This window comes from Zonotrichia leucophrys, chromosome 1, assembly GCF_028769735.1.
Source record: "Zonotrichia leucophrys gambelii isolate GWCS_2022_RI chromosome 1, RI_Zleu_2.0, whole genome shotgun sequence".
Taxonomy (NCBI): Eukaryota; Metazoa; Chordata; class Aves; order Passeriformes; family Passerellidae; genus Zonotrichia; species Zonotrichia leucophrys.
Window position 1 is genome coordinate 50,031,765 of NC_088169.1, and position 25,239 is coordinate 50,057,003.

Sequence of the window (25,239 nt, forward strand, 5' to 3'; positions counted from 1 at the left end):
CAGTCGTGATCTTCACCGCCTTCTTTTGCAGCCCCCAGATTTCCCCATCTAAATGCAGAAGGAAATGCACGATCAGCTCCTAATTGGTGGTTCTGTCTTACATCTTGTTATTAATTGGAGGAATCAGGACATGCCACAGTTATTTAGTCCCAGTGTTATGAAAATTTAGTCAGCCCATGCCATTTGCAGCTAGCAGGCTGCATACTCACAGCTCGTGCTTGCTTATGAGTTCAAAAGTTCATTTTCAGATGATCACCCACTCACCCACAGACACAATTATCTTCTGCCTGTCAGTGTTCAGTCTAAATTATCCTCACCTACAATAGTTGATAAAAAAAAATGCAGCTAAATCTTGATGGAAAAATAATTGGAAAATAGAGCATCTCAGTGACTCTGGTGCATCCATGGCAGTGACAGCTATTAGGATTGCTGTCTTAGTGGTATACCAGGTACAAAGGCATGCACTAAAGTTAGCTTGTTATGGTTGCAGTGCAATGACTCTGAACTAGAAAACAGGCTTTTTTTTTTTTTTTTTTTTACCTCCTACCACACTATATACTGTCCTGAAACAAATTTCAAATGTTTGTGGTTAGGTTTATATAAAATCAATACTAACTTCAGGTAACATTTAGAAGTTGTTCTTTCTTCTGAAATTTGTCATATTAGAACACAGGTTAGACTTTCCAAACAGATTTCCAGGGACCATGGCTATCTTATATGACTTTTGGAAAAGGACCTTTGTAGATCATTGGCTCTCTGGAAAGGGCAGAAGAACTGAGCTCATCCCCAAGTGTGGAAGAACTGGAAAGGGCTATGCTTTTTATACGAACTTCATTTTTTTTTTCTGATACCCTTCCTATGGGAGACCCAGAGAAAAAAGAAAGAAAGAGCCAATGTTACTTCTGAAAATGCACAGGGTGTGCACAGCGGCAGGGTACATATCAGTAGGGAGACCACTGCTTGAGGTACACATCAAATGCATGGAGAAAGTTTACATATATCTCATACACAGCCAGCAAAGAGTTCAAAAGTGGCCAGTATATCTATTCCATCATATTTTAGCTTTGGGTGTTAGAAATACTATGAAAATAAAAGTTGTTTTACAACAGATATTTTTTCAAAAACTTCTGCATATAGTCAGTACTGGCTGTGTAAAATGATTGAATGAGATTAAAGGAACTAGATTATGCTCTTAGCTCTGCAAACATAAATCTGGAATAGCTCTGCAGAGACTTGAGGAATTATTTCTGATTTACTGTAGAATATCTGTGAGACAAATTGGCCTAAGGAGTATAGCTGTCTAATATTTTCTTCTGTGTACTGCTTTATTACTTTGCACACAAGAGAAGTAGACAACCTTCTGTTATAGGGTGATTCAGTAGTTCCCCAAGTCACTGTGATAACATTATAACCACACAGCCAGCCAGATGCATCAAGCTGACAGCTAAACAGACTCTTCTTTCAATTCCTTGGTGTCAGTTGCCACCCAGTGATTTACATCTGGAAATGAACATAAAGAAAAATTCTTTGTGACAGCCCACCATTTGGATGATGTCTTCATTGATCTAAAAACCACCATGTGTTAAAACAGAAATTTAAAATTTGTCAAGAGACTAGTCTCTCTGTCCAAAATGTCTAACAGAACTGACTTTAATTCATTATTACCTTGAAAAAGGAGGAAAATAAAAACAGTTGGAGATTGCCAGGCACATCACAGATGCCAGGGAACCATGCAGATAAACATTTGAAAAACAAAAGGGCCGAACACAGCAGAGGTCCAGTAGAATAACTGCTTGCTGCAGAGTCTTGCAGCAAGGACCTTGAGAATTGAAACCATGATTCTGAGCAAAGGAGACAACTCCCACTCTCTTAGTACTGCTGAGATTCAGGTTGTCTACAGACTAGCACGGGGAGAGGAAGGATCAGGAAGGAAAACAAGACTTTGAGGTTCCTTTGCCCTGTAAAGATTTAGAGAGTTCAAATCCTCTAAGAATAGAATTTGGCTTAGAAAAGTTGGGTAGTAAAGATTGTAGGGGTGGTAAGAGTTTCAGCTTCTTCAGAAGGGATGAAAGTTGGCCCAGGAAGTTGGGACAGGAGAGAGTGGTGTAGCTGTTGAGGGAAGAGTCCAGGTGAAGCAAGGGTGTGTGGAAGGGTAAGGAAAACAAAGCTGAGACACAAGCTGGACAGATCTTGCACTGATTTACAATGATAAAAAGGCTCTTTTAGCAAAGTGTTTGTTTTCAAGTTCTGGCCTCTACTTGTATAACCTAAATTCAATTCACCTCTGACTTCTTTTGATGTGTAACTGCAACTAAACTTGTTTCCATAGTGTTCTACTTTCATATGCTGTGTACAGTTTATTACTGAGCTTTATAACATTTCATTTGTAAAATTACAGGTTGATTAGCATTGCTATCAGCATTGCTAATGCAGGAGTGAAAATCAAACCAGCCTCACTGGTATATGAGATTTGACTTGTTTGGCCTATGGGTCTCACTCAGGCAAACTCAGTGAAGCTAAAAAAAATTGAAGCTAAGAAGAAATGGACAAGATCTGTGCATCCTCTTTCACAAAGTCTTGTTTGATGCCCTGAATTTACCAGCACTTCGGAGCGCAGAGTTGGGAAATGCTGCTTGCTGTGTCCTCCCAAAAGCCTGACGTAAAATCTTCTCACTACACACAGTTTAGCATATATGGAAATTTTCACTCAAACAGAGTAAAAGGATTGATCTGGGAAGGCATGCAGCCATGTACAGAAGCAGGTCAAAATTTTTACTGCCTATAAATCTTATGTTTGAAAAAATGGAAGCGCTCAAGCACTGTGTAATTGTTAGTTCATGTGAAAAAAAACAAAGGTTCAAAGGAGAAGGAAGAGTTGCTTGCCCCAAAACCATGGAATGTTGGTGCTTTGGCAACATCCCTGGATGAATGAATCAAAGTTTGTAGGGAGAGAAAATGTTTTTAGAAGTGGGAAACCAGACAGGCTTTCAGATGTGTAATATCTTATTTATATATGGCATGAAAACAGAAAACTTTAAACACAGGCTGAGAACAACTGCCCTGAACAAAACTATAGACTTTTATAGAATTATGTGATAAAGTAGTTGTAGCCAATGTGAAGAAGAAAAGTTGTTAATTTATTACTTGTCAAAAATGGTGGTATGTGAGAAATAGAATGTGAGAAAAATAGATTGGGTTTCTACAAAAGACAGGATTTCTAATATTTAGTAATTTTAGTTCCCAAGACCATCTTTCAGAGGCACTTAGTAAACAGGAGAGATGTCTCCCTTGGTGCTGAGAGCAGGGAAGTTGGTGCCCAAGGACCCATATGGTGAGAAATGTTTTCTTTCTGGTTAACTGGGTTATTTTGATCCTTTGTCTGTTGTCTGTGTGTGTTCTTTTTGGTATGCAGAGGCACCTTAGGTTCAGCTATATGGTTCACTTGTGGGCATCTGTTGCACTGGATGTTTCTGCCAAGAGAGGAGCTGGAGATTTTCATGGTACTATTACAGGAGCATTAATTCTAAGATGGGGTAGTATGGTGGCAGGTTCTATGCTGGTTTTTCCATGCTGATTGTAAGGAGAAACATGTCCTGATGATGATTTTAGGCAGGTGGGACAGATGTCTGAAGATTTTTTCCTATAAAAAGTCATAAACAGCATTATCAGTTTCTAGCAGACCTACCTTCCTCACACCCTTCTGTTGCAAGGGCTGGGCCAGTATTGCTCACATCACTTTTCTTTCTTTCTTTTCCTCTAAAGAATCAGAGAGCAACCAACATGAGTAGGGCCATGCCCAGTTGTGTTTTAGATAAGTCACTGAAAAAGACACCACTGCCCTGAAGCTCTGCTTCTCTAAGTTGCTTGTACCACAACTGCTCTCTTCCAGGCAGGTGAGCTGTTGAGATAGAGAGCAGAAGCTGTACCTCATGCTCATGTTTTCAAAATGGCACTGAATTAAAATTCTGCCGAAAAGCCTAACATTTCATTATTCTAACAAATAAAATACAATTTCCCCCCCCCCAGGAAGAAGCTAAGCAAAAGTAAGATGATACCGCACAAGAAAATATTCAAGAAGCATACAGCTGAGTCCTGCTTAAAATTCAGGGTCATGTTCTGCTCTCAGGTATACCAGATCACAAAGCTTGTGAACAATATCATACAAATATATATACTTATCTCAGACCATAAATTTGCCTTCAATTTGGACATACTTATTTTTCCTGCAGCTTGACTCTTTACCCCTTTGAAGTCCTATGTGAATTCCAGATCTGCCCTGATGCTATTTGCCAGAACAGAAGTGCATGAAATTGGGAAGAGAATTTATTTAGTTGAATTTTTTTCTTTTCAGGAAAATCATTCAGAGATCTAAGGCAAGTCAACCACTGGGTCAGTTTCAGTTTTGCATAGCTGTTTGGAAGCAGGAAACAGAAGAAAGAATGATTGGAAAGGTCCCTTGTCTAACAGTCAGGGGCTATGACCAACTTATAAGGACATTAGGTAAATTTTTAAAGAGCTTAGGCCAATTACAGGTCAACTCCCATTTTTATAACTGACTTCTGAGTCTGAATGTCAGTAGTATGAAATAATTTCAGTGTTTCTCCTTGTATCTGCATGCACATTTGGAACTAACCTAAAGCTACCAAAGGTAGTATCTGGAGCAGCACCTGAGACTGCCTATGTTACCTTCTTTCAAACCCCTATCCCAACCTATGCTTGACAAAGAATGATGTCGTTGAATCAGCACGGCAAAAGAAATGCACAAAAGTCAGAAGAGAAATGGAAGATTCCTTTCCAGAAGTCGTGGACATTCATAAACATCAGGAATAGACAGAACATATGTGGAAATCAATTCAGCAGAAGTTTCATTTTCATCTGCTTGTAGGTGTTTTTGGACCGTAGGAGGAATATGTAATAATGGTTTTATAATCGCAAGAAATTTGGCTGTAGGATGATGTACTGATAGAGCAATTTGTTTCTGGTTTTACTCATAGTGTAAGCAATGTGTTTGCATGAACAGTGAAAATAGAAAGCTTATTTTTCCCATTTTTAGTCAAGGATAACTAAATGTATACAATGTGCGATGTCAGAAATAGCTTGACAGTGTGCATGGTGCTTCAAATAGTTACTATTCCTGTCTCACTTGCACAATTTCATTAGCACATTTATGTACAGGGCTTAATTGACAGAAGAGTAGCAGTTCTTATAAAAAACATTTTGATAGAACATTTAATTTATAAAAAAGTATTTGAAAAGAAATAGTATTAGAAAGATTAATGTGTACTGAAAACTGACATGTGATGCAATGATTGTTTTATCATTCTTTAGCCATTTTAGCTTCAATATATCCTTGCTAAAATAGAAAAGAAACCCTCCAAAACCTAAACTGAGTTTTATAGAACTCAGAAAGAAGGAATTATAATAGTTTGGGGCCTTCTCCTACAATGAGAAATCAAAGCAGAGACATAGCTGATCTTGAGGAATTTTATTAAATCAAAAAAAAAAGAATGTGATTTTTGAAGGTAATAAATGATAAGACTGCCAAAGATACACAATGCAAGTAGACTTCTGCCAACTGTAACTGAGGAGGATGCATTCTAATCTTGTAGGGATTGTGTTCAATGTTGGAACAAAAAGCCCTGCCAAAATGCTTAGTTAGGACCAGCTCTGTAAATTTTGAATGAACTGTCATTGGCCAGTTAATGCCTGACTTCCAGTTTTTTGCCCATCAATGTAAAAGACAAAAACATGTTGTGAGACATGTTCCGAGGGTCATAGATCAAGGGAAATTGCAGCTGGCTCATTTCCAAAGAGGTAGCATGACAAGGGTCAGAAAAGTATGACACAGAGAAGGGATGAACAGTGATGAAATTACCAGTGGTGTGAAAAAATATCAGATGCACAGAGAGAGGGTGCTTTGATACTCAGAATGATATGTTACTATGGGCTGTGCTATTTGAAAAACTAAACAAAACCCTCAAGGGCTAAAATTCCAGTGGTTAACAAATTCCATTCAAAGTTCTTTTTCTTGTTTGTCAGCCTGGACATTTGTAAGGAAACTCAGAAAGCGCAGAGCATGATGTGGATTCTTGGCGGTTGTGTGAAAGTGAGGAATGACTTGCTTAGCAGAGAGGCTGCTCCCAAAGTGTCAGTCTGCAGGAAAGGGTAAGTAGATACAGTGTGTGTCAGAGTGTTTTCTAGATACAGGTTTTTGGAACTGACAAGGGATGGGAAATCATATTAAACACTCTCTGCATGCCCTGAATTAATTACCTTTTTGGGTATATTGTCACCTCTTTGAGCTCCGGCCCAGAAAGGGTTAGTCTGGAACATCATCCTTTCAGTGGGAATTTTATGCTCCTTCCAACATGAGTGAGTCACCATTGCCTGGCTAACAGGCAATGACATTTGTTGATAAGAATGTTACACAGTGCATGTAGAATGAGAGGCGTTGCAAATGAAATTATGTCAAGCAGAGATCTCAGCAGAACCACAGAGTCTTAGAAGGTAGGTGAGCCTGCAAGGGTCCTCTGTAGCTGAAAGAGAGGTACAGGCAAACACAGAACTTATCTCACTCAGCTGACTTAATATCTGGGTCACCCTCTGAAGATGCCTCTACTGACTCTATAAAGATCCCCGGGAGACTCCTAAATTAGGTCCCTGAACTGCCTAAATGTCTGTGTGATCAATTGAACCATCTCTATGACTTCTGGTTAATTTTGCTTCTGTTTATAGTACAGAGTTTTTGTTTAACCTCATACATATGATAATAACCTTCTAAGTAAAACTTCAGAAACGTTTTTTGAGGATTCACCTTCTCTTTGCATTCTCTGCTCAGTTCAGAAGATTTGGAGGTAGCTTTCTTCAGGCTTTTTTTTTAACTTAGGGAAATGGTATTAGCTTTTGATAAAATCAAAATATCTCTGTCATCCTCTATCAATCACAGTAAGTTTCTTAATGAAGAGATTGTTTTGTTGTTATGGCAGCTGGGCACGGGCTGAGAATAATTCAGAGGCATTTCAGAGATTTCTGACTAACTGCATGAAGTGACACTGTTTTTAGATGACTTTTGATTTTCTCCTGGTCTTTTCATCTTCTTCTGGTGTTTGGAAACTATTTTCTATTTTTGGAACTCACTGGACATTAATCTCATTGCACTTCTGCTAAAGTCAATCCAGGAACATTGTGGTTCTGCAGAAAAATATAAATGACACAATCCACCCACAAGCATTTCTTTATGCAAAGTATCTCCTTCCTTACCTCATGACTTGATGACTAGTAAAAAATTGTAATATTTATTTATGACAAATTGAATAAGGCTCACCTACAAAAAGGTAGAAAGGTCAATACAACATTATGATGTCTCATTTTAATAAGAGTCTCATCTTTAACTTAGATTGTTAAAATTCTGATTAAAATTTACTAATTTTCTTGCTTCAATTGACGATTGCAACTATATTTATATTTTTTCCATAGACAAAATGCTCAAATGTAGTAATTATTTGAGGGTATGGGCTTTTTATATCTTGTAGGTACCTCAACATTATGAAAAGATTTCAGCCTCTGAAACTTATGACAGCCCACATTTTTTTCCAAAAAGTGTGGTATGATTATATAGTCATAGTATTTAATGTTCTTTTGTTCCTACCTCAGCTAGAGTAATTACTTTTAATATGAAGTGATATGGTGACAATATTACTTCACATAGTAATTCAGCTTTCTTTAGGCCTGAAAGAGTATGATCCTTTGTTTGTTATAAACAATTACATTTCAAATTCATAATATTCAATTTCAAGTAAGAGCAATTTTCAGGATAGTATAATGTAGAAGCATGAGTAATCACGCCTATCTTTCATGTGAACACTTGAAGTGACATTGATTGCAGAGGCATTCTGCATCCCATCTTCCCTAAATAAAATGAAACAGGCTACATTTCGCTGTGATTCATAGGGGTTCAGGGACTTGGATGCCTATCTCAAACTCACACACCTCGCCAAGGTTGTCATCATGGTGCTTAATAGGGGAATTCAGTACTTTGGTGAACTAAATCTCAGTTACATGCTTGTCTCTTTCTATTGACATTAAGTAAAGCATTGAACACTGCATTCCTACATGAGAATCTCATCTGTCCACCTGAATTTGGATTGACTTAACATGCAGGTAATGTATCTTTTTCCTTTAAGGTATCTTGCAACTGCACAAAGTAAAACTTAATGCTGCTCAGAGGATATAGAGTATTGATAGTATAAAAGCTGAAGACTTATCAGAGGAAATATTAACAGTATGGGAAGTATGCAAAATAGCTTCAAAAAACCCTTATACTAAAATGGACACTATTTGCCATCTACTTCTGTGTTTGTAGATCAAAAAATGAAAGGACACTTTTAAAGTGCCATTTGTCTTCCATAGCTTAACTCAGGAATGATCTCTATTTAAAGCCATTAATGGATTGGACTCTAATATAGAATAGTAGAAGAGTAAAGGCCTTCTAGGCCATTTTTTTCTTGAACTGCAAGAAAGTTGGATCTTCATAAAGCCTAGATGGCAGTCTAGATTCATAAGATGTTTTTGATACAGGATTTCCAGCAGGATTGACAAAGATGGGAATTTCCCTAATTTTCTGTTTGATTAAGATTTTCCGTATCACATTTACTGCCATTGCTCCCAACCCTTTCGACTTTTTTTCCTTGTCCTTTTCCAAAATTTTTTTTCTAGATCCCTTGAAAGAAGGGGGGCACAATGTAGGCAGCACTGTACACAACAAATCTCACCAACTTCCTTCTTTAAATATATTCATTTTGTGGTATCCTTCATGTGACAGAGCAGCTCCCAATACTGGGGACAGGCAGGGATTTAGTGCTGAAGTTTCTCCTTGGCCCTTTAATTACATAGGGCAAATGCACTCCATGATTTTAACCCCAGAATGTGAATTCCTCTGTAGGTACATCACTGCTTTCAGTGAAGTAAATAGGACACTTACATGCAGCAAGGCTTACAGCCATCATTCTGATATCGTGTAAGTCAGCATAAATCAGATTGAATTCTGGTTTCCTATTGCCTGGTGATCATTACCAGGGTAACGAGAAAAGGGAAAAAGAAAAAAAAATCCTTGAAAGAAGAATTATTAGAAATCTGCCCTCTGTAATGCTATTCAAAGGGTTCAGTTATTTGAGAAAAGTTGCCTGGATAAAAATAGATTCCTCATTGATAGTCAGGTCATTGAGAATCCATAAAAGGAGATGCTATTGAAAAAGTTCCTGCAAACTGGCTTTGTTTGGCATCTGACTGAATTGTGGGAGCCCTGAAGCTACCAGCAGCTTCCTGCCTGCCACTCCTGGAAATCCTTTAGATAGTACAAGCAATAAACACTGCCCTGTGGGAAACTGCAGAGTAATGTTATACACTGATTACATACTAACAGCAGGGAGAAGCTTGATGTGGACTTTCAGAAGTCAAATATATGAGCTGAATACCCTTTTCTTGTAACAAATAACTCATCAAATCTAGGACACTACACTGTCCTCTCAGATAAAGAGGGCTTAAAATTACACTCACACTCCCCTTGAGCCAATGACAGTGATGTGGCTCTGAAAAGCATGAAATTATTGATTCCTGATTCTCTAGTAAGTCAAATTATATCCATTAAGGTTAACTGAAAAAAAGAGCAATGGGATTTGTATTTAAAATTTCATATGTTTGCCAGGCAGTACAACAGATTGGATTTTTTTCTTCTTGTTGAATGAATTAATTGTCATACACATATTTTAGAATATATTTTTAAAAATTATTTTTAAAAACCCCAAGCCCTAAAACAAAATAAGCACAGGTGAATTTAACACACTTGACAAGGGAAACTAGTGAATTGAATTTTGATTAAAGGGTGTGGTTTGGTGACTGACTAAATCTCCTTATACCAGTGGGTATTGTCATAAGAGTTGATGTTCTTGCTTCATAGGGAATAGAAAGTTTCACAGATTATTTATAATGTTATATTTATATGAATGAAAAGTTCAAGATTTGGTAACTAAGAATACTTAGTATTTTTAAGAATCAATGTGCATGAAATTTATATTGAGGCTAGTGACTTTATATGTGGGTTTCATTTTTGCTGATATCATTCATTATCTTTATTGCATTTAGTAACAGTAATGGTATCTCCGCTGCATTTCTGTGTGGAAATTTTCTAGCTGGCCTTTTCATGAGCTTGGCAGGTTTTGGGGTTTTTTTTCCAAGTTTCTGGTGTGCTTTTCATTGCTGCTCTTTTATAGCTTTCTCTCTGCTTTGGACACTGCGTGCCTTTCCATTGCTTTTCCATTTAATAGTTCGAGCTCCAATTCCTCTGCCAAGTCTGTTAGAAGGAAAAGGGCTGGGTTTAATTTTCCTGATGAAGGAATCATCTTGAGCCCTGGCAAAACCTTCCAAAACTAAGCTGTAGGGTAGGCTGCAGTGTTCCCACTGACACAGGAACTACCTTTGATGGATGTTTCAGGACAGGCTGCCCTTAGGATCTATTCTTACACAAAAACATCAAGTACAAGAGACTGAGAAAATATTTGAAAAGAAAGAATAAGCTATTGAAAACCACTACAATAATGCCTCATAAGATCTGATGAGTACTCTCTTCAGTTCTCATTTAGTGCTGTGTTGCTAACAAAATTATGTGTGAAGTCAGCTGCTCCCCTCCTCCACTTCATATCATTGAGAACTGCTGAAACACAGTAATTCAGCAGCTCCATCATCTGGTTGTATAAAGCTTTGGTGAAGCTACTTAAAGTGGGTCCACTTCTGATGCCAAGAGCAGAGGGTATCAGCTGAACCAGCTCAGGCTCTTTCAAACACCTCTGAGAATGGCTGTTCCACAATGTTCATGAATTCCAGGCTTTAGAGGGACTTGGACAAACTTGAGGAGAGGGTCCATGAGAACCTCATGATGTTCAACAAGCTCAAGAGCTTGAGTTGGGGCTTCCCCACATAGGAGTACAGATGAGGAGAAGTCATTAAGACTAGCTCTGCCGAGAAGGAATCCCCATGGATGAAAAGCAGGAGACAGAAGAGAGGGGGGGCTCAGTGGGGCTGGGCAGGAGGGAGCTGGAGGCAGAGGGTGTGGGGGCAGGAGTGCCAAGGACCTGGGAGCAGATAGGAAAGAGGGTGAGGGAGCTGGGTGGCACTGTGTCCTGTGGTATTTTCAGGGTCCCCTGGACGAAGGGAGGAAATGTGACTCCATGTTCTTAGGAGGATTATGTTATGTTATGTTATGTTATGTTATGTTATGTTATGCTATATTATGCTATATTATATTATATTATATTAATTATGCTATGCTATGCTATGCTAAAACTATACTAAAAAATACAGAAAGGATATTTACAGAAAGTTTAACAAGATACTAATGAAAATCCTGTGACTCACCAGAGTCCCGACACGGCTGGACTATGATTGGTCATAAAGTAAAAACAATTCACATGCAACCAATGAAACAACCACCTGTTGGATAAACAATCTCCAAACCACATTCCAAAGCAGCAAAAAACAGGAGAAGCAAATGAGATAATATTGTTTTCCTTTTTCTCTGAGGCTTCTCAGCTTCCCAGGAGAAGAATCCTGGGCAAAGAGAATTTTTCAGAATATATGATGGTGACAGTGTCCTGCCTGGACTGGACACCCAGCTGGCATTTCTGCCCCGGCCCTTTTCCAGCTGAGCCTTCACCACATACCCTGGCACTCACCCCTGCCCAGCCTGCACTATCACAGCCCTGCCTGCTCTGCCGTGCTTTGGTAATTGTCCTATTGTGACCTGTCCCCTCTGCTGTCACTGGGGATGGAATCCCAGCGAAGACCTCCTCACCTCTCTCCTTCCTTCTACATTTACTTCTTTTTACTATTCCTTTTTTTTTTTTCTCTCCACTTTTGTCTACTCCATTCTCCCATTTCCTTTTCCCCCCTTTTTCAAGGCATGGTTGCCAGTGTCTCTTGGGAGTCTGTCCTGAAGGGTAAAGTAGTCCAGGAAGGCTGGGCATTCTTCAGGAAGGAAATCAGTTTCTGGGTAAAAAATGCCTGCAGGGCCATGCTTGGAGAGTGGTGGTGAGTGGAGTTACATTCAGCTGGCACCGTGTCACCCGTGGTGTTTTTCCCAGGGTTCAGTCTTGAGTCCTGTTTACTCCCCCACCAGCAAGATCAGGGAGAGAACAGGAAGGGTAAATTGTGAGAAAAGGATAAAGACAGTTTAATAGGGAAAGCAAAAACTGTGCAAACAGGCAAAGCAAAAAAAAGGAATTCATTCACCCCTTTCCATGGACAGACAGGTGTTCAGCAGAGTCCAGGAGAGCAGGTTTCCATCACATGTAATAGTTACTTGGGAAGACAAACAACATCAGTCCAAATTTTCTTCCCCTTCCTTCTTCTTCCTCCCACTTTATATTCTGAGCATATATCCATCATATCCCTTGGATCTGATTGTGTCACCTGTCCTGGCTGTGTCTCCCCCATGCACCCCCAAGTCCCTCACCCCTGTGGCAGTACAAAAAGCAGAGAAGGCCTTGGCTCTGTGCAAGCCCTGCTCAGCAATAACAAAAACATCTCTGTAACATCAACTCTGTGTTCAGCACAAGTCCTAAACACAGACCCATATCAGCCATTGTGAAGACAATTGATGTCATCTCAACCAAAACCAGCACACGGTGCAACTAAAATGTCTTCTTTAGGATACCACAGAGGGGTTCTTTAGGTTAGAAATAGCAGTCCTTGTGAATCCTGCAGTTTGTGACTCTCTGGCATGTTTTGCCCAGACCTTTTCTACGACATCCCACACAGCAGAAGGCAAAAAAAGATTGATGAGAACTTGACTGAATGGCACAACAGTGAACCATTACCTCTAAATCAAGGTTTTCCCTATCTCCAACAAATATTTACATGGGAAACAACCTGTGAAAATTGCTACTAACCTTCTTTTCTGTCAACACAGAGTGCTGAAGCAGACCTTGCATTGGGACCATTACTTGCTATGAAGGCAAAGAAACTGGGGCAAGAGTCTCACGTGGGGTGGCTGGAAGTGAAACTGCTGCTTAGAAGGTAAATGACCTCATTAAAGAAGTTTAAAAGAGATGCAAAAAGAGGTTCAGTTCTAGTAGCAATGATAAATGAGGAAAATGAAATATCAAGAAATCTTCAAATAAACAAAGAACAAGAATTATCATTTTGGCATGAAAATGGCTTTGTAACTTACCTTTCTGTACAACAAATGTCCAGATTTCTCATTATTCTGTTTCTCTTGGAGCCAAGGCAGCACAATCAACATGTTCTTTTCAGTACAATCCCCAGGGGATAATTGAAATATAATTGCATTTTTTATGAGGTGTAATGATTTAAAGTTTATTTTGTTTTTAGGTTCTTTTACTTTCTAAGAAAAGGAAGAAGTAGTAAAGTCACTAGTAAAGTCACTCAGGTTTATCCTTTTAAATTACTTTTACAGACTTCAATGGAAAAAGTATTTTTATTCTTTTCCCCTAATATATAGCAATAATGAAAACAAAATCACTCTTCTTTTTTTTTTAATTCTCATTTTTTAGGAACAACTGAGACAGTGTCTGTTTTGATTATGGTTAATTATGGAGCTGGCACAGACATTCAAGGATAATTCAACAATGGTCTGAGCAAAATATAAGCAGAGAAGTTCCTTTTCATTTGTGTTTTTCATTTGTGTTAGCTGCATTTTGCCATCATTGGAGAAGATACAAAAATGGTAGAGGAAAAGTCCTTCCTACTTTCCAAACTAGCTCCTGCATAGGGATATTAACTATGTAAAATATTGGGTGCCTGTGTAGTCAAGGAAGCACTTGAACAAATCAGTCAGCAGACATTGGCACAGACAGACAGGAGGGCTGACTTGTTCCCTGGAGGTGCCAACTGCCCTGAGCCCTGGGCAGGCTGGGCCAAGGCACTCTGCCCAGCCAGGGTGACAGAGATTGTGTAGGGTGAAATCCACCCTTAGTGGATTCAGGTTTTCCTGAAAAACAACCAGGTTTTCCAAACTGCAGAAGGAGTCTCCTTATTTCATTTATTGTGTCATGTTGGATAAGTTAAATGAATGTCAAAGATTTGTTTTTTAATTCAAATATTTCTTCATTTGCTGGCATCTGTTATCATCTCTAGTCAGTTATTATAAAAAAATTAGCAAACAAGACCCTCAGCTTTCCTTATTTGACAAAGGGCAGAACATTTCTAATGGATCAATCTTCATCATCCACTGTATTTAGCATCACACTGGCACAGGACATTGACATTCTCTGTTTCAAAGACTGAAGTTCCTCATCACCTGTGTAAAAGAAAGAATAAGGCATTTTTCCTTTTAATCTTTGACAGTTTAAATTAAACTGTGTCTCTGGCTGTCTCACAGACAAGGCTCTTTTAAGACAGCAGATAAGGGCCAGTGTTTGAAGAACATTAATTATAGGTTCAGATGATAAAAACTGGCTAGAGTAGGCTAATTTTTACAAAAGACCTTATCCTGTCATGTTCTTGGAAAAAGAAAAAAGAGAAACAAGAAAAAACCAAAAAGCCTCAGCACCCCAGACTGAAAGAATCACATGCAATGCAGAGAAAAAACTATCCTCTCACCTTTGCTCAAAGCTCATTTTATTGGCAAATTTGAAATTACAAAAATTACTCGACCCTTGCTTAGATGAACATCAAAATTTTTTTCCCCTAAGTATACTAATCATCAGGTCCAACTTCCTGACCACTTTAGGGCTGACCAAATATCAAAGCATGTTACTGAGGGCATTGTCCATATGCCTCTTAAACACTGGAATTTAAGGCTAAGGACTTTCAGAGTAAGAGTTTGTTTCCTGTGCATACTATAACAGACTAGGATAAAAGTAAACATAACTGCAAGAAAAGAAATTTTTTCTTGTGCTTTTACCTTTCATTTTCAATTTTTGGTTGAAGAGCTCATTCTGGATAAATCCTTTTCTAATGCAATGCTGTATAACCTTGTCCATGGATTCTTGCCTACAGATGTTGCCTCTATCTAATAGAGTGTCAGATATGATAAACTTCAAGGTTCTTCTTTCACTTGAGAAGAACACTGTAAGCCACTCAATTTCCCCTGTGTTTGTCTGCTGAGCACCATTTTAGTGTAATCCAGTTTAAAACATGCATGAAATATAGTAGAGATAAGCAGAGATTTGGGACTGAACAACATAAATTATTAAAAGCACTGAAAATCTCTGGATGCATCCAATCTAAAAATATAATTTAAGTAAAGAAGCAATCCATAACATTTCTCAGAAAAAAATAAATTGTACAGGAATTGTTGCAATTACTCTTTCCTGATATATAAAGAACTGGTGAATTCCAGCAAGGTTAGAAAGCAAGACATTTAAAACTGTTTTTTTTCCCCAGAATAATCAATGCAAGAAATTAATCTTCTATGCCTCCCTTTTGATGTATACAGGTTAGCGCATTTTAGAAAAGGACAAAATATACACAGAGATGCTAAAAAATGAAATTTCAGAGTCAAAAGCCTGGATTGTGTTCCCTTAGTGCACAGAGTCAATACTGGGTATCAATTAAAAAATTAGCTGGGGGGAAGCTGCTGTAAAACTAGCTGTTTAGGGGATTCAGGAGTAGAGTAGAAATTGTAATACTTTGCTGCCATTCTGGCCCAGAATAGAAATTTCAATGCATAAGGTGAAATGTTGTAGCCCAAAGGGAGATTAAGGAGTCAGAGATATACCTGAATTGATGGCACTTCAGAGAGGCAAGCCTTACTTTTGCAGAGATTTTTCAAAGTGTAAATCTTCCACATCTTGATCTTTTCTTGGAGGCCCAGAGTCTCTTTTGAAAGGCTTGTCAGACTCAGCAGGGTTTCCTGTGATTCACACTGGTACGAGCCAAATGCAAACAGACCAAGGACTGTCATCAGATGTTTCTTACACAAATGACTCTGGCGATATCGGGCGTTACTCAGGCTCCCACAGCTCCTCATTGCTTTTGGTTGTAGGAACCTACCTGACAGCTGAGCTTCCAAAGCAGAGTACCAGAGCACCTGAGCCTTGGGACCCAGTGAAATTTCCTGACTTATTTCCCTTATTTCTCATGAAATAAGTTACATTAGTCTCACTCCAAACACCCATCCTCCAAAACAAAACCAAAACCCACCCCCGATTAATAATTATAATAAGAAATCCTATGCTGGTATAGCTTATTCCTAGAAAATACTGTCATTTACATTGGAAATGCAATTTTAAAAATCCACACAGTTTTATGTGTGGGTATTCACAAATTTGTTGGATGAAAATGTTGACTTAGAGCAGCTGTATATTATACAGTGAATAGGTATACTGTTTTGATTACAATTCTTTTCTATCTAGTTTAAAGGAGATTTCAGGGACTTTAGGAATAACCACACAATAAGTTGTAGTGGTCGTGCAAAGACTGTAAGGGTCCAGATACTCTTTAATTATAACTCATGACCAATTAAAGTGATTAGTAAATTTCCCTTAAAGGAAATGCTTTCATTTTGGAGGAAAAGAGAATTTGGAGAAACTTGAATGACTATGGTAGAAACAGGTTTTGATGGTATTCTTGTTGTTGTCCTATGGGTTTCTTTTGTTTCCAGAGAAAGTATTTGGAGATAGAGGGGTGAATGTTGAATTCATACTGATTATTGTTTTGGGAATTTATCAGAGTTTTCTTTTCCTTTTTTTTTTTTTCTTCCCCTGACATTTAGAAGATGCTAAGCCAGTGCAAGTCTTGGTTTCGATGTGGTGAATTTCACAGCTTCTTAAGCACTTCCCTCTCCTCCTTGAGACATCTGTTTTCCAGAAAAAGGGAAAGCTTTGCTTTTTCCTTCCTTCATTCATATGTAGTGGTGTTTGTGAAAGGAGACTTGGTTAATGAGAGCTGCAATGTGAAAATGTTCTCTGCAGTGTTGTACTTGGGCATATGTTTCTACTCACTGAGAAAAAAAATAAGGAAAAAGGAAAAAATAAAGAGACTGTAATAAAGAAAACAATTACTAGCAAAACGAAGGTGTTTCCAGATGTTTCCAAAATTAAAATATTGTTCAACATGGGCAATGATCACACTGAGAAAGACTAAGCTGTTCCTTGCTCAGATTAGTCTAAAATTACTATGAACACATCTAAAGTAAGCTTTCATCCTCACTCAAGGATATTATATGCAATTATGTTATTTGACTGAATTATGGGCTCTAAATCTGAGGGGTTTATTCACAAAAAGTACTTTAATGGGTATAAAAAGAGATGGAACTTTTAACGCTATTATGAAGCTATTTCAGAAAATATGAATTAGTGAATTTTGCTCATGCCAAGATTTTATTTTACTGACTCACTTCTATATTGCCACAGAATACAGTGACAATTCAAAAAGTAGGAAAAATAAAAAAGATTTGGTTGAATTAGGCAGAAGTATTTAACAATACGGAATTAATGGTTCAGAATAGTGAAATAAATAATGTTACAAAAAATTTACATGTATCCTCTCATGGATATTTTATATAAAGATTTAACATTTCTTGTTAAAAAATTGTGTTCAGTATCTCTTGCCCAGATGTTCATGCAAGTTCAAAGTGTTGAAATTGGACCCATCCTTTGTTTTTACATTTTTAACTTTTACTGGTATTGTTCTGAACATATTCTTTTCAAACTGCAACATTTATGCATAACTTTTTTATAGTCCATACCAAATCTTGGCTACAGATGCTATAATTTGATATACTCTAACCCTAAACACTTGTGTTTCCATAGTACTTTCAGTAATTCTGTGTATTAAAAATATTCAGGCAAAAGAAAAAAAAAAAGAACTACAGTCTAAAAATTGTTTTGAAAATTATATTGGTCATTGGACAGACATCCTGTGCACATTTATTTAATTTAATGTTCTGTGAGTCTGTAATCTGCATGAATCTTTAGTATAAATCATGCTTTTTCTGTCCTTTAAGAATCTCCTTGTAAAGGTGAACAAATGCTATTGAAATTTGAATTTTGGAGTTTGGTTTTCAAAAATTCTGGCTAGTTTTTCACCCATCTGGAAATGTGAACAGTACATCAGTAAGAATTTAGCATACATATGTTACTCATATAAATGCTTTCTTCATATTATAGGATTTTACAATTGAGAAATACAGTTTTCAAAATGTTTGCCAAACTTTGATTCTTTCCATCACAGCTTAGGTGCAGATGTGACATTAGTGACACAAGTTTGAATGCTGTGTCTGTGGTGGGCTGACCCCAGCTGTCAACTCAGACCCCATTCAGTCACTCTCTTACTCCTTCCCAAGCAGGCTGAGGGAGGATAAAAGTGAGAAAAAGCTCTTGGATTAAATAAACACTCTAGTAAGCAAAAGGGGAGGGGTGGGGGGAAGAAGAAAAGAAAAGAAGTCATGCTAAAATCCAGCCATAACCAACATCAGAGCAATGCCCTGACATTCCCCAGGCAATGGTTATTCCCTCTCCATTTTATTGCTGAGCACGTTATGGGATATAGGGAGCATCCCTTTGGTCAGCTGGGGTCAGCCCTCCTGACTGACCAAACCTCCCTGACTCTCTCTGACTGTCAGTCCTTGCCCACCTCAGCCTCCTCTCTGGGGCAGCACAGTGACAAACTGGGATGGCCTTGACACCAACTAGCTGAGACACGGATGTGTTATCAGCACTTTCTTGGTCACCAGTCAAAAACCATCCAGCTGTGAAGAAAATTAACTCCATCCCAACCAGACTCAGAGCAGTGTGGATGTAGAGAACACATTTCAGGCACTTGCATGATTGCAGATCCAATCCTTTAGCAAAATTAGTGATTATTTATTTATTTTTAAATAGTTTCTAATTCTCTTTAAAATTGGAAACTCACTCTCTAATTCTGCAATGGCCTGAGCATGTACCTGGCTTAGTTAATATGCCACCTTTTAGAATGTTTGCTGCTCTCTCATTGATTCTAGCAGGAGCCAGAACAGACCTGACCATCATCAGTGTCCTTTACAAAAACAGAGGCCAAGAGAGCTGTCATTCAAGAAATGAATGGAAGGAGAAGTCAAGGAACATCTCTTGAATAGTTTGATCTCCTCCTCTACTTGAAAGGAGGTAGCAGTGACACCAAGTAGTATACCTGTCAAATAGTCAAAAAGAGCTGAAGAAGATGGGTCAAATTCCTCTTTTCCCATTAAAACATAATTATTTTGAAGCCTCAAATGCAAAGCTCAGGAGTGAAAACAGCATACAAAAAATAGAACTATGTGTTATTTATTGACTTAATAATTTTGTGATCTTTTCAATTTTGTTATTTCAACTTATGTTTTTTGCTGTCTTTCTGACCTTTCAGTTTTCTCCTAGTCTTTATAGGAATCTAAAATCACTCATTGTAACTCTGTTCTTTGGATTCAAGATCTTATATGAAATGCATAGCATGAAATTGAATTAGAAGATTAACTGATTGTAATAGAAGATTTGCAATTACAGAGCCTGACCTTTGTAACACAGCCCATAACATTTTGAATTAATTCCTACTGGAACTGGAGCACATCTTTTAGATAAACATGCAGGCAGTCTCAATTTTAAAAGCAGTCAGTGACGAAGATTTTACCATAGTTTTTCCTCTCAGGTAAAAATTTGCATTTTACTTCTAATAACTCTGTCAGTTTTGAGTTTAATAATGACATTGTGATACTCTATACCTGTCAATCTCTGAATTTTTCTTTATTATGGCCAGTAGAAGAATGTATTTGTAAGAAGTCTATTTTGTAATGCAAATAGACAATATGCTCTACAGGAAGACACTGAATTCCAGCTTTCACTCTGATCCTCTCCTTGTGCTTTTCAAAATGCCACTAGCTTGCAACTTATCACATCAATTACTTCAGGACTGGAACTTTCCATGCTTGGGGCTGAGCTCCATTGCACACACAGTCCTCTCCACACTCATCATGGAGAATCACTGCAAGCAGGCAGGAGGAACGATTTCCTGCTGGCAGATTGATACCACCCTCCCCAAGGATGGAGGCTAAGCCATGGAGCTTTGACACAGGAGTGCCATAGACTGGGCACAAGTAAACTGGTTATTGGGTACATCCTTTCCATGTTTGAGCTTAAAAACTAACACCTGGAGAACTGTACTGGGAATCAGATCTCAGTCTTTCACTTCAGACGAGAAGAGCAATGTTTGTTTCCAAAACAGATTCATATGTTATTTTGGTAGCATATGGTCTTGTTTTATGATGTATGTTGGCATTTCTTGGGATGGGAAATGTAATACAAACATGACTGATCAGGAAAATTGTTCATCAAAGAGAGAAACTAGAAGAAAGAATTGGTGTATTTAGCTCATTGTACAAACTAACAAGGTACTTACTGAAAAGCACAGTCCTTTGCTCAGTTTAGGTGGCCAGTGTCAAACTCTCAGGTTTTCAGTATTTGATATTCTTCCCTAAAAACTACCTTGTAGGTTTTCTTCTTTACCTTTTTAGTTAATTTTGGAAAGAAAAATAATATCAATTACTTTTTTTCAGCTGTCCCTTTTTTCTTTTAAACATAGTGGAAGCAGAACTGTCAAGGAATGATTGGGTCAAACTTCGGTAAGGATCTTTGTGAGCGCTTTTTTTACCATTGGGAATCTTGTATTAAAAGAAAAAAAAAAGTTCAGTAAGTTAAGAATTCACCTTTCTAATACTATCCCAGACTTTTGGCTGGTTGGGAAATTGCTGGACTATGTCTGTCCCTGGTAGATAGACATCTATTTCATATGGAACAGTTAAAATTGTGCTCCCTGGGACACATCAATCACCAGTCATTCAGATCATATCATGCATCTTTCAGCAAGTCATGTAATGGAAAATTCCATAGAACTGATGAAAGCTAAGCCAAAAATCTGCTTCAAGTAAGTACTTCAGTTTCCAGGAGTTTATATTTCTGTACTATTTGTAAAAACAAAATTATATTCCTTAGCATTTAATCAAAGAAGTTATTAGTATCTTTTAAATTTGAAACTCAGTTTTATCAAAAATTTTTTAGGTATATGCTGTTCAATATTAAATGTGTCAAGAAAATGGTGGTTGTGATCAATCACTTCCAGAAGTTCTTGGAACTGACAATGGAATATTTTTTTGACGCAGAACTCCATGAATTGCTTATTCCTTCAATCTGTAACAACAACACCAAAATGAAGAAAAATTGCTTAGCTTTTTCCTTCTGTTTCTGTAGACAAAGCAATTAGATTAACATGTTAGGGTTGGTGCCAGAAATGCACAGTTCATAAAACCATCAGATCTTTCCTCTTACCACATGCTCTTTGATTCCCAGTAGTGTGAAATTATCTTTGTGTGCCTTTGGAAATATTTGTTTTAATGTTTGCAAAGCCTCTGGAAACTCGAGACATTTGTGATCAAAATGTTACGAGTTGAATACCTTTTAGAAATTCTCTGCAGGTCGTATTCAGACTGTTTAAGTTCCTCCTGAGGTATTATCTGCCATTCACTGTCTTGATCCTGTTCCCCTCTAAGAGCCATTATGTCAGCCCTTCAAAAGCCTTCAAAGCTGCTCTCTGCCTTACTGAATTACCACCAGGAATTTAAGTGAAATTTAAGTGCTGTGAATACTCACCATGAAAAAAATAAATTTGGTATTCTAGTGTGGCCTTTGAATTGAAAGTATGTCTGGTGTATACTTTTCTTTTTATGTACCCTAAGCCCTGTATTTTCTGTATATTGAGGATATTTAGCTACAAATTTGAAAAATATATTAAATGCACATTAGCTACAAATTAGATCACATTTTAGATTTTTAAAATGAATAGGTTTAAGTGTACTTTAGTGAAAAGTATTTTTGCAAAAATGCATTTTTGAAGGTGTTTTAATAGTCACACCTGTGACTATTTTATTTTGTGGAACAAAATATTAGTAATTATAGAAAATTGTAGAAAGTTTGCATTTTAAAGAATTACAGTGCTCCTTACACAGCCAAAGAAGCATGTGTGCTACAGCATACAAGTACCTTGGAGGCTGAATATGGTTTTGGCAAAGGTGATCAAACCAATTTTTGCTGATTCTTTAGCTTTTGCTTTTTCAGAGGCTTTTTGAATGATGTGCTCCTTATGGTTTAATAGCTGCTCTCCATCTCCATCTGAGCAGGCTGTGGACAATGCTGTGTGCTGCTTGCATTTGGTCTGCTGCCTACATTGTGCCATTCAGCACTGTGCCGCCTCTCTCACAGCACTGCTGGTGATGTGCAGAGGCACCAGCCCCAGTTACAGAAACAGAAGATGATAACTGACCCAGGGTTAATCACTCCCCCCTAATTCAAACTCCAGTTACTCTTTCCAGAAATATCTGTTCAAGGTATTTCTGCATGGTGAAGTATTTTATAGAATTGATATGTCTTGAGTAAAACTCCATTGGAAAGGTTAGCACATGCAATAGAAGACAGCCCTAAGTCTTTATTGCATCAGCACAGCTCTGATGCTTGCATTTATTTTGCTTATGAGCTGTATGAGAGAATGTCATATTCAGTGTTTGCTGCTTTAGACCACATCTATTTGTGCCTGAAGGCCAAAAGGCTTCTTTCCTCACACTGAAGATGATGGTGATAAATAATGACCATAATTACTTTTTAAGTGTTAGAGAGTACACTCATTTGCTTGGATTGCAATAGGTCCTATTTTTGCATAGGTCTTGCACACAGCTACAAGACAGATGGCTTCTGTCCCCTGGAATTAAAGGGGGAGGGAATTCATGTATGGTTCTGAAATAGCAGACACTGGAACATATTTTGTGTACCTTACCCACAGAATGCTTTGTGAATGCATGGGAAAAGGCAAGCAGGGGTCAAGGTGAGAATTCATTATTTTGAGAGAAGCCAAAGGAGCATGTATATTCATATATGTGTTCAAGCCATGAGGAAGACATCATCTCTGGGTACCTATCTCCTCCTCTTCGGGCTGCTATCCAAAGAGGTGTAATGTCCATGGGGCCTATGCTTCTGTGGAGCAGTAGAACAGATTAAAGTCATTTGCTGCCTACTAAGACAAACAAGGGTTAATTGAATTATTTTGACCAAGTGAAATCTCATTCTCCAAGAGAATGAGGGTAGACCAGAGAGCTCCCAGTGGAATGAAAAAATGCAAAGTAGGTTTGCTAGATTCAGAAATCTTGACTGACATTGTGTGTTAGGGGAGACAGGATGTGTTGTAAGGAAGGAGATAGCAGGAAGCAGGATGATTGCTGGCATTTAAAGAAAGCTACTTGACTTTTATCAGATAGGGGGAAAAGATTATTTGGCACTTACATTAATTACTGAAGAGACATAGGAGACTTCAATTTTGGAACTAAGAATTATGGGATACCTCATCAAAGGTGCAGAATAAATTTTAGTTCGTCTAAAATATGTAAGTATGAGTAAGAGCATTTTTTTGGTTTTGCACCTTAAATTGGAGCAGAACTTTGTTTGAAGCAATTTTGTGTAGCTTGCTGCCTCTAGCTGTTAAAGATCAGAGTTTCTTCCCAAACTGGCCTAATCTGACAAACCTTGGGACAAAGATCAGTAATTACAGGTAGGACAATATATCTGGAGTTTTACTGCAATTTCCCAGTGAATACCCTTGAATAGTATTGGGAGAAAAATGTTTTCTCATTGCAGTAAGTTCCCATTCTCAATGGGAATTAAATATTCAAAATGCAGACATTCATGAATCAGCAGTCTAAAAATGTTCACTAAATATAACTCAATCCTTCATTTTAAAAAATATTTTCACTGCTCTTTTGCATTACTTTTTAAAATAATCAATTTATGGTTTCTTTCAATATGATTGAGTATAGTTGTAAAAAAGAAGATATTTTTAAAATTAAAAAATAAGAATGAAAAAATACTAATTTGGGGGTGTGGGGGACTTAAATGTCAAAGCATTTTTCTGAAGCATTTTATCAAAAAGGCTGTCTTTATTTAAACAGCCTTCACTTTGAAAAACTGGCATTTTATAACAAAATACATCTACAGTGTAAAATTTGCTAGCAAGTTTAATCACAGGTCTATGACATACCATTGTCTTGTATAATTAAAGTTATCCATTGGAGCATTGCAGATAAATCTGTCTTTATGTCAGAGAGCTCCTGTAAATAGATGCAGACCACTGAATTATCAGAATCAGAGGAAAGCATGGAAAATTGATGCAAGAAGTAATGATATTTAAATATAGGGAGACAGTAGGCCTGCATGAAACTTTGTCATTGCCCCTCTAAAAAGTTATCCATTAGTGTTCCATAACCCAAACCTTTGAATTGTAACAAGTCATTGTCTCTTCAATTATTTTTGAAGTCCCTGTGTAATGAGAAATCCTTTTTAAACTTACAGATTCCAATACTTTGTTACACAAAAACACAAACATATTTTGTGTAGTCATCAAGTGGCTTTTGCCTAACCTCTTGCAGATCATTCTGGAAATTCTGCATGTGGCAAAGGTCTGTCAAATCTTATCAGACTTGCCACCATGGGCCAGCTTAAGAGCCTTTGGTGTTTTACTGGGCTCAGGGATGCTACTGGAAAAAAGTCAAATTTTAGCTGAAATCTGGTCTTTTTAAGAAAGGTGGCCACCAAGCCTGAAGAAGAAGAAGAGATCCCCTGACCATGGGCATCATACTCATCCCAACGAGTGCTTCAGGGAAGCGATGACCTGAGGTAAAATGCACTCATCGCTTCTAAAAGCAGAAGACTGGCACTCTCAACTCAACCCAAAGTGACATTGGAAGGATAAGCATAATTTAATGGGAAAAAGGTAAATAATAGTATCTTTTACTGTACAGCAATTATAATTTATGAGGGCTTTTTATATAATTTGTTATGAATGTATAGCATCAAAACTGGACTAATGATTTCTATAAATATGTTGCTAAAATCCTAATGGGATAAACAATGTGTTCTTAACACCATACAGTCACTATTTTCTTTTTTTCTCACAAGAAGATTTTGGCTGTGCATCACCCTTTGTTTGATTCAGATATTTTTGTTTCCTTTTGTTGAAATGAGAAACATTGCTTCCTGGAGCCATTGTTTTCTCAATATTTTAGTTTGGTCTAAAAGATCATGAACAGAAAATGAAACTTTCTTTTCTTGATTATCTTCTGTGTTCCAAACCCATGGTTTTCTATACACAAATCCTGGCAATAGATCCCAAGCACAAGTATAGGCTGGGCAGAGAATGGATTGAGACTAACCCTGGAGAAGAACACTTGGAGGTGTT